This window comes from Halichoerus grypus, chromosome 12 (assembly GCF_964656455.1).
Source record: "Halichoerus grypus chromosome 12, mHalGry1.hap1.1, whole genome shotgun sequence".
NCBI lineage: Eukaryota > Metazoa > Chordata > Mammalia > Carnivora > Phocidae > Halichoerus > Halichoerus grypus.
In genome coordinates this window covers 43,727,674-43,737,595 of record NC_135723.1, presented here as the reverse complement: position 1 = coordinate 43,737,595, position 9,922 = coordinate 43,727,674, and the positions used below count along the sequence as shown (strand labels likewise).

The 9,922-nt window shown below is 35.5% G+C and overlaps 1 pseudogene; it reads right to left on the bottom strand.

Moving 5' to 3' along the window:
* Positions 1 to 1,501: 1,501 nt before the first annotated feature.
* LOC118540753 (pre-mRNA-splicing factor ISY1 homolog pseudogene) lies at positions 1,502 to 2,522 on the bottom strand (annotated as a pseudogene).
* Positions 2,523 to 9,922: the final 7,400 nt, after the last annotated feature.

Genomic DNA, 9,922 nt, shown 5'->3' with positions numbered 1-9,922 from the left:
GGCTCCCCTAAAATTCATCCATTTTTATCAGGGACTTTATTATCATGCTTCCTTTTGAATAGAAGAGTATTACTGTAGAATTAAAATTAATTGTCTTTTTAAAGTAGATAATTTTGGTAGGATAGAAGATAGAGCAATATAAAATATGTAAAACAAAGTAATAGAATTATCACTTGAAGAATATAAAAGATTATTTTCCATAAAATATTAATTTTGTTTATATTTTATTTATAATCAAGTGGACCACAAACAGTGTATTCTTTCTCCAGTATAATTACTACAAAGAAAACTTAAACTGCTAACAGGAGGCTAAATGCTTGGGGCAATGTACTGTTGATGAATGACTATGGGATAATGATAAATGAATCTCATTCTAAATTCTGTCAATGAAATAAATCACTAATGTCATCAATTTCATTAATATATTAACATTCCACTCAACCAATATACCTTTTACTTGTCTTTTCCAGGGAAGCCTTTTCATTTTAGTCATATTTATCTTGAGCTTTATGGAACTGGAGAACTATTATTGATTATGGTCACTCTACACAGGAGAGCCCTTTGGTAGGCATCTTTTGTTGGGAACTGGCCTTTGTATCCTGACTACATAGTCATCCTTGAGGTGATGAAAACATAATTTTTCTGCAAAATGGGCACAGTTCCTGGAAAGTATGTGCCACAAAGGAGAGTTAGTATTTCTTGATAGGGTGTTCAGAATGTAGACATGGAAAAGATCTGGCTTATGAAGAGGTGAAAATAGTCACACATAAGTTGGTACTAGATGAAAGCAAAATGGAGTATACTTTTTTGTTTGTTTGTTTTAAAAATGGAGTGGAGGTGGAAACTTCCTCTATATCCTCCACCCAAAACTTGGAAAATTTTAAAATGGATAATGCCCTGTTTAAGCACTTATTTTATGTAAATTTATATTATGCCAGATTATAGAGATTAAGGTAAATTCAAATGGAGAGTTTTAGGGTTGCTTAAAAAGAACTCCTATTGAAAGTTTCATAAGCAAAAGCATCGGTTTCCTATAAAACTGATAGCAATAAAAATGTTAAATAGTAAATAAAGTATCAGATAAAATAGTTATCTTAAGTTACCCTGAGGTAATGTTGATGATTTTTTTTTTTTTTTTTAGGAAAAACTGCCATCTTTTTAATGGTAGTCATAAATTGACCTCCCTCCCCAGCGAATGACAGTAGAAAGCTAAGTAAAACACAGGCAGCCCATGAGCAGCCTGTTTTACACACTCTAGATAAAAATAAATGGGTTCCTACAATAGCAAAACATTTGTACAAAAGTGACAGCTGAGGGTTCAGCACATAGCCTGCCGGGGAGGCACAGGCAGCCCGTCCCTTCGGATCACGAGAGGGGGTTAGAAAAGGTAGGGGAGGTAGCAGGCAGACTCGCAGCACGAGCCAGCCCATCTGCAATCCCAGGACAGCAGAGTCCGGTGGGCTCACCAAGAGCCAGCGGGGGATGACGGCCTCCTGGCAGATTTCCAGACCCTGAGCACGTCCCAGCTCAGCTCTAGTAGCCCAGAAGTCTTTTGGCCTCTTCGCTCTGGGCCTGCAGGATCTCACTAGCATACTTCTGGAGGAGTTCCATCTTCCTCCGCACAAGGGCCTCCTCGATCTCTTGCTGGGATGGCACTGGGACGTGGGTGATGAACTTCTGCTGCCAGTCCTCACCTCCTTTCTCCTGGCTGCCTTCCTCGTCAGACTCCTCCTCGGTGACAGCATATATGTTGATCTCTTCCTCTTCTTCCTCCTCCTCCTCCTTTTCTCCTCTCGCCAGCGGGGCCTCTTGCTCGGCTTTCCACAGAAATACGAATAGAAATGGTGGGAAAACCATCCAGCCCTGAATTTCTATTCGTATTTCTGTTCCAAAGGCACGATGACACCGTCATCTTCATCGAGGTAACCATAGTATTCAAAATCGTTTGCTTTCATGAGCTCAGCACGTGTCTTTCTTGGAGGACGAAGAGGTTCTTTTTCAAAAAGCTCTCTGACACCAGGCAAATCTTTTGCTGCTGCGAAGTACTTATCACCTCGTTCCTGGGACTTCTTTCCCTTCATGATCCAGCATTTTAGGGCCAACTTTTCCATAATCAGGACCGCCCAGCTCCTTTATCCGGACTTCCCAGTGTCCTTTCTCTCTTAGCAGTTTGTTAATTTCATCATTCAGGTTACGAATTCAGAATTCACCTAAACCAGCATTCTGAATTTGAGCCACTTTTTTAGAGATCTCTCCAATGATTTGTCGTCTCCACTTCTCAGCTTTGGGCAGCTCAGTACATTCTGAGGCAAGGAAGGGTCTTCGTTCCTTCACTTTTCCCTCTTCCAGTTGAGCTTGGCGAAATCTTGCTAAGGCCTTCATGGACTTTTCTGCATTTCGGGCCATGGTTGAGTGAGGGCGCCTCCCCGGAGCCGGGAGGCTCCAGCCCCCGGAGCTTCACTGCCTCGGGCGAGGCTGACCCTGGTGGGAACAGAAATACTCTAGGTGACTGCACCACCGATTTTTCTCAATGTTGATAATTTTAAATCATAAACTTTTTCAACTTGGAAACACAATTTATTATAATACTTACTTAAAACTTTTTGAAGTTCATGTAGATAAACAAACCAGAGAATGTTCATATTTAGTACGTATTATTCACTAATTTTATGTATACGTGTGTGTATTCATTCAGTCATTGGAAAAATATTTATTCAGCACCTGTTATGTCCCAAGCACCATGATAGGCTGGGGATATAATGATGCACAAGAGAAAGTCTTTGCTTTTTACATTCTAGCAGAGATGATGGCAATTAACCAATAATCATATTCATATATACTTTATTTCACTAATTCAAAGACACTTTTAAAAATATTTTAATGTCTAAATGCAGATGTATCTTATAATAACTATTGACCAGGAAATGAAATCAATATAATTTTTATTGTCTGACAACATGGTGAGATTGAGAAAACACTACCAACAAAACTTGCATAATGAGGGTTAACTGCTGAGAAGAAAATCTTATAGACAGTAGTGTAGGACACCCTTATCAACACTCCTCATGTCACTACATATTGTATTGTGCTGAAAAACACAGATGTTGATAATACTAAGTTGAAAATATAGCTAGAGAAATTGGATACTAAAATGAAGTTTTAGGTACATCATCACCAATTTCTTTCACTTGCATTTTCCTTCTATGAGTATGCAAGAGAGTGATACATGATTAAGATAAAGATCTAAATTAGTTTCAAAGATCTCTTTTGTTAAATATAAAATGGCAATTGTAGGCATTAAGAGAGGATTTTGTTAGTAAAATGGGTAGTACTTTTTCAATAGTGATTGTATTAGCTATTGATTTATAACAACATACTATCAAATTTCATACTTTTAAAAATAACAATATTTAACAGTCTCTGTAGGTCAGGAATTACAGAGTTGCTTTGCTGTGCAGCTTTGGCTTATCTTCTCTCACAAGATTGCAATCAAAATGTCAGCTGAGACTGCAGTCATCTGAAAGCTTGGTTGGAGCCAAACACTTTGGTTTCAAGGTGACTCACTCACAGAGCTGGGCAGTTAGTGTTGATTGTTAGAAGGAAGCCTCACTTCCTCAGTTGGCCTCTTACAGGCTTCATGAGTACCCATGGTTGCTAACTTCTCTCACAGCAGGCCACTCAAGAGACTTAGACTCATTGCCACTTCTGAACATTCTATTCATTAATAGTCATGTAGTCTGGCTCTCATTAAAGAGGACAGGAATCTGGCTTACCTTAGAAGGGAGGGGTGTTAGAGAATTTATGTACGTATTCTAAAGCCACAATGCGACGAACTAACGGTACTTCTTATACATGATATGTTACAGATTTATTGAAATATAATAAATGTTAAGAATAAATCAAGCTGGGGTGCCTGGGTGGCTCAGTTGTTAAGCCTCTGCCTTTGGCTCAGGTCATGGTCCCAGGGTCCTGGGATCGAGCCCTGCATCGGGCTCCCTGCTCAGTGGGAAGCCTGCCTCTCCCTCTCCCACTCCCCCTGCTTGTGTTCCCTCTCTCGCTGTGTCTCTCTCTGTCAAATAAATAAATAAAATCTTAAAAAAAAAAAAAAGAATAAATCAAGCTGGGTAGGATAGGATGAGAGTAACAGGGTTCTGCTACTTTAGGAATGGTCTTTCTGAAGAGATGGATGAGAAACTGAACCAAGTATAAATCTCTAGTAAAAAAAGTTCCTGACAGAGAAATGCTGGTACAAAGCCTGCAAGTTTCAGAGTACCTGGGTGCACTAACAATTAACAAGGAAGCTAGTAGAACTGCCTCATATATTTTCCTTTAGGGTATTTTATAAATGGTTTTAATTAACAAGTGACACTTTTACAGACAAGTATATACTTTTTATTAATATAGAGGAAAAAGTGTTAAGAATTGAGTGATGAATCTTTCATTAGTTTATTTGAGATTATTCTTTTATAGCATTTTCTATCTGAAAATGGTACTCAGAAGGACTTGTTATGCTTTCTCCTGCTCTTCTAGAAACAATTTTAAGAATAAACATTGGTGGGGTGCCTGGGTGGGTCAGATGGTTAAGCATTTGCCTTTGGCTGAGGTCGTGATCTCCAGGTCATGGGATTGAGTCCCATATGGGGCTCCCTGCTCAGTGGGGAGTCTGCTTCTCCCTTTGCCTCTCCCCCCTGCTCGTGCTCTCTCTCTCTCTCTCTGTGAATGAATAAATCTCTCTCTCAAATGAATAAATAAAATCTTTAAAAAAAAAAAAGAATAAACATTGGTTTTACACCACACAATTGTATGTTTTCCATAAGCAGTATTCTGTGTTTTGGAATAACTTCCTTGAGAACTGACTTTATTACTTCTGTATTCTAATTTCTAAATCTTTAAATTTATTTATCTGAACGTTATCTTCAAGCTCTCCTATTTTTATTCATCCAACTCAGTAATAAATAAGTAAAATCTTTACTCAATTTCAACTTCAGACCTGCCTGGGCAACAAAGAAAAATTATTCAGTCAGAATAATCACTTGGTATATAATTGGCTCTGCCACATTAGCAAACATAACAAGTGTTCCCTCAGCTCTCACTATAGAAGTGACTGAATCTGGTTTTGTAGTAAATGTCTAATGACTTATCTTTATAGTAAAGCAGCACTTTCACCAAAGGTGATTCCCTTCTCTCAAAATTTCTGAGTTTTTTTTTTTAATTATCTTAATTTCTATCATGTTTTTTTTTCTCTCTTTCTCTCATATGTGGGTGGCTCAGTAGGCATCAAGATCCAAAGTGAAATTTTTAATTGCATGGGTGTGTTATCTATAGATACACATATTTATATATTCTGTTCCTTCTGCTTAATTAAATACTGATTTGTGATGACCATGATTAACAAAGTAGATCAGTGATTCTCGAAGTGTGACCCCCAAATGGCAGAAGTAACCGTTAGAAATGAAAATTCTTGGGTCCTAACCCAGAAGATCTAGGGGTGGAGCCCAGATCTATGTTTCAACAAATCGTCCAAATGACTCTAATGTTTGCTCAAGTTTGAGAACCACTGGGAGAGACAATATTAAGCTTTACTTATTGCTTCTTATATTAGTCCTACAAAAGATTTACGGAGGCTTATTAACACCATTAAAGCTTGTGGTTAATTATTTTCAAATGATAATCAATACATATGAACAGCATATAATCAGATCTCCATAATAAAATCAAAAAAAAAAAAAGGAAAAAAAGAATTCTTTTTATTTGTGGTTTGACTCTCTTCACTCCACTCACTTCTTTAAAATGTTAACCATTATAGAAACTGAAAATGTTTCAGGTAAACCTAATGAGGGTTACTTCTGCACTGGAAGATTTGGGTGAAATGATAATTATTCGGTATGTCATTAAAGATATTTGAAATTCTAAAAAACACTGTCCGGGCAAAAAAAATTATATACACTTTTAATAAATTCTAACTTAGAATTCAACACTATTCTTTTCCAAAATTAAAAGAAAATTAGAGAAATGTGAAGATATGAATCTGCATATCCATTTTCTAACATATCCAGTGAAGTATTTGCAAAATTCTTAGCATTTATATCTCACTCAGAACAAGAAAATTCAGTAACCTACTAGAGTATGTAATGTATTGTTACTATAGGTTCTCAAATGGGAAGGATGTATGTGTGAATGGAGTGAAAGACTTTCAGGAAGAGTAAAATAAAGGTTCTCGTGGATTTAGTCAGGTTGGGAAAGGTAAACAATGTTACAAAAAAAAATAAATCTTTTTCAGGAAACATTAGAAACCCTTCTTCCATTATTCAGTCCTTTTTCAAAGAGATATATTGTGGCTTTGTAAATTTCCATCCCTTCTCTGCTTTTCCTACAAAGTTTTGTTGTTACATAAGTTAAATAGGTAAATATCACATACCCTTAGGGGAAAAATAAATAAATTGCTGCTATATTCAAATAAGCTTGTTTTTATTCAATGTGGAAAATAATAAGGGTTTTAATCACAAATGAGATAAAAACTTAGGGCACAATAATCAAATGGAGTAGATAACATGTGGGGTAGAGAAGGGATGGATGGCTAGAATCTGGAGGCTATAGAAAATATTGGAAAACATATTAGAGTGCATTTTTTTTTTTTTTTTTTACAATTCTAGGGGAAAAATTCAAATTCTTATTTTGTATACTTAAGCAGTTAAAATGATTTATCTTTCTGTTGAGGTTCTTATGTCTGGAGACATCTAAGTATAATACCATACTGTACAAAAAGTATAATTAAAAATTTCAAGTAACTTTAGATGTTTTAGATATATTACTACATTCCTATTCTTTTAAGTGGAATTGACTGATGCAAGAGCAATTTTTTGTTCCAAATAGACTAAAGTTGCTAGCATAGGTGAGTTCATAAAAAACACTTTTTTTTTTTTATTGGAATCTAAAAATCTATGAGGATTGTATTAGCTCTAGAATGGAAACATGGACATTAGAGTAACTTACATTTGAGTAATTTGTGATATAGAGCTAAGTTCAGTTGCAGGGTAGTGTTAGACTAAGACATCTGACTAGAAGGGGAAACACCCTATTATGTCTACATGAAACATAGATGACATAGATTTTCCTACCTTCAGTTTAAGGCATCATAACATCTTTGTTAAGAAAAGAATTAGGCTGGGGACGCCTGGGTGGTTCAGTCTTTTAGGCGTCTGCCTTTGGCTCTGGTCATGATCCCAGGGTTCTGGGATCGAGTCCCACATCGGACTCGTTGCTCAGTGGGGAGCTTGCTTCTCCCTCTGCCTGCAGCTCCCCCTGCTTGTGCTCTCTCTCTGACAAATAAACAAAATCTTAAAAAAAAAAAAAAAAAAAAAGAAAAGAATTAGGCATACACAAATTAGGCATACACAATCACATACACAAAATTATCTCTAATTTTATAGCTTTACTTATATGAGAAATCATTTCTTCTACTCTGTCTTTGACATGTACCCATTAAACATTGAAATAATTGAAAGTAGATTTTATTTTGCATATCTTTGTTGGAATTTTAAAGGTAACATGTAATTAAAATTAGATCCATTAACTTTCAAATATTAGATATTTGAAAAATGTTTAGAACACTCTTTTTCTTATTTTTAAGACAAGGGAAACATTTGGGAATAATCGTTATTCCCAAAGAAAATGTACATGTTCTAAAACTTTGCAACTTCAAATGGTGAAGTTACCAAATGAATTGTCTTAACAAGATTATAAAACTTATACAAGAAATTAATTACATGGCGTGAAATTCAAAACTCAAAACTAGGTAGGGTATAAACTTTTGTAGCTGGCATTTTGCTGTGATTTCAGGAGAAAAAAATGGCTGAAGATCGACAAAACATTCATTTATGATTTTGGAAAGGGTCAATCTTTCTTTTACAAAAGAAATAAGCAAATCATATGTCATCATTGTTTGAATAAAGAAATATTTTGATGTTTTAGGCAAGAATAAAGATTACCTCAAGTTAGGGCACCTGGGTGGCTCAGTTGTTAAGCGTCTATCTTCGGCTCAGGTCATGATCCCAGGGTCCTGTGATCGAGTCCCGCGTCGGGCTCACTGCTCAGCGGGAAGCCTGCTTCTCCCTCTCCCACTCCCCCTGCTTGTGTTCCTGCTCTCACTATCTCTCTCTCTCTGTCAAATAAATAAATAAAATCTTTAAAAAAAAATTAGCTCAAGTCCATTTGTCAGTATTTTCATTTGAGAAGTTTTCATTATGACAATCTCAACTTGTGATATTGAGAATATCTCTGTAACAACAAAAACAGCAATGACCTAGAAAGTCTGCAGAAGTAGAGAATTATATACATCTTAAGTTAGCTTGTTTTTTTTTTTTTTTAAACAGAAATAAAAATGTCGAGGTGGCATTTTTGTGAGACTCTTCTGTTTTACAGGCATTAGATATTTTCATTTTCTTTTGTTTTTATTTTATAAACAGTAGTAAGCTCAATATAAGTATGTGTGAGGTGCCTAACAAAAAAGCAGATTTAATCTCAGTTTACATTAATAGGTTATTGAATTAATATTGGGAAGTGGCTGAAGTGCAAAGACTCTGAAATCCAGTTGCACTATTTCTACTAGCCATGTGACCTTGGGCAAGTTATTTAACCTTCCTAAATCTCAGAAACTGGGATTAATAATATTACCTCATAAGTTTTTTGTATAGTAAAATGAAATACTGTTGCTTAAAACTTTTACAAACTTTGAATCAAAGTGAACTGTCTTAATTCCTAGACATAGTAAAATTATCATTATTGTTATTATGAAGGTGATAATAATTTGGGACTCTGTTCTATTCAGATTTCAACTGAAGGGGTTGTTCAACTCTGATCACACACACACACCCCACTTTACAAATATCAGTTAAGAGAACACATAAATTAATAAATTATGATCATATTTGAACACACATTTAAAGTCATTTTAAAATTTAAAATTTGTAACAGAATTATTCAAAGATATAATGAGATGTCTTAAGAGATAATTGTTTTATTTTCACAAAAATGTGTTCAATCATCACCTAGAAAAGCACTTGGCAAGCATGCTGTAGATATTCACAGGCATCTCATGGAATTACACTAAATGGTCTTTGGCTTTGCTTCCTAATTTGAGAGTGTACGATAATATGGCAGCTCTGACTGGAAAATAAGTGGATGACTTGTCTTTTACTTATCCCATTCCCCCTCCCCTTTACATCCCCTTCATAACAGTTGAGACAATGCACTGTTTTTGGCAACGACCAATTTGGGAATGGAATGGGAATTAAGCATAAAGACATTGGTGATTGGTGCCATATCCTCACCCCACCAATGGCTGTTGTTCATCTTCTTGTGTCACAACTGTGGACATTGGGTTAAGATGCTAGTTCAGAATGCTTATGTAAGAATAATGTGGCCAAAGTATGGGTAATGGTGATAATATAATGAAATAGAGCATCATGGATTATTCAGGGATAAACAACAGATTAATTTGTAGGATACTAACTTCGAGCATTTGTTTTGTTAATACCTGGCTGTGCAAATTTAGAAAAGTGGCTTCTGCTCTCTAGGTCTCAGTTTTCTTATGTGACATGGAAGGAATTGTCCTATATGGGGTCTAGGTTTCCTTAAATCTCTAATATTCTATGAGTCTACGATAAATTTATGAGGTCATACAAAACGTTATCATCTCAAAATTGTATTCTTAATTTCTATTTACTTAAAATAACTGGAAAATAAAAAAAATACTAAGTATCTGCATTAATTTTAACTTATACATGATTGGTTTAATGCCATGGTAATTTAGCTTTTATTTCAATGTAGGTTTTCAATGTGGTCAGTACTAATAAAGTTATTCCCAGGTATGTCTTCTATCTTTTTAATATTATGACTATAAACACAAAAATTTCATAAGCAC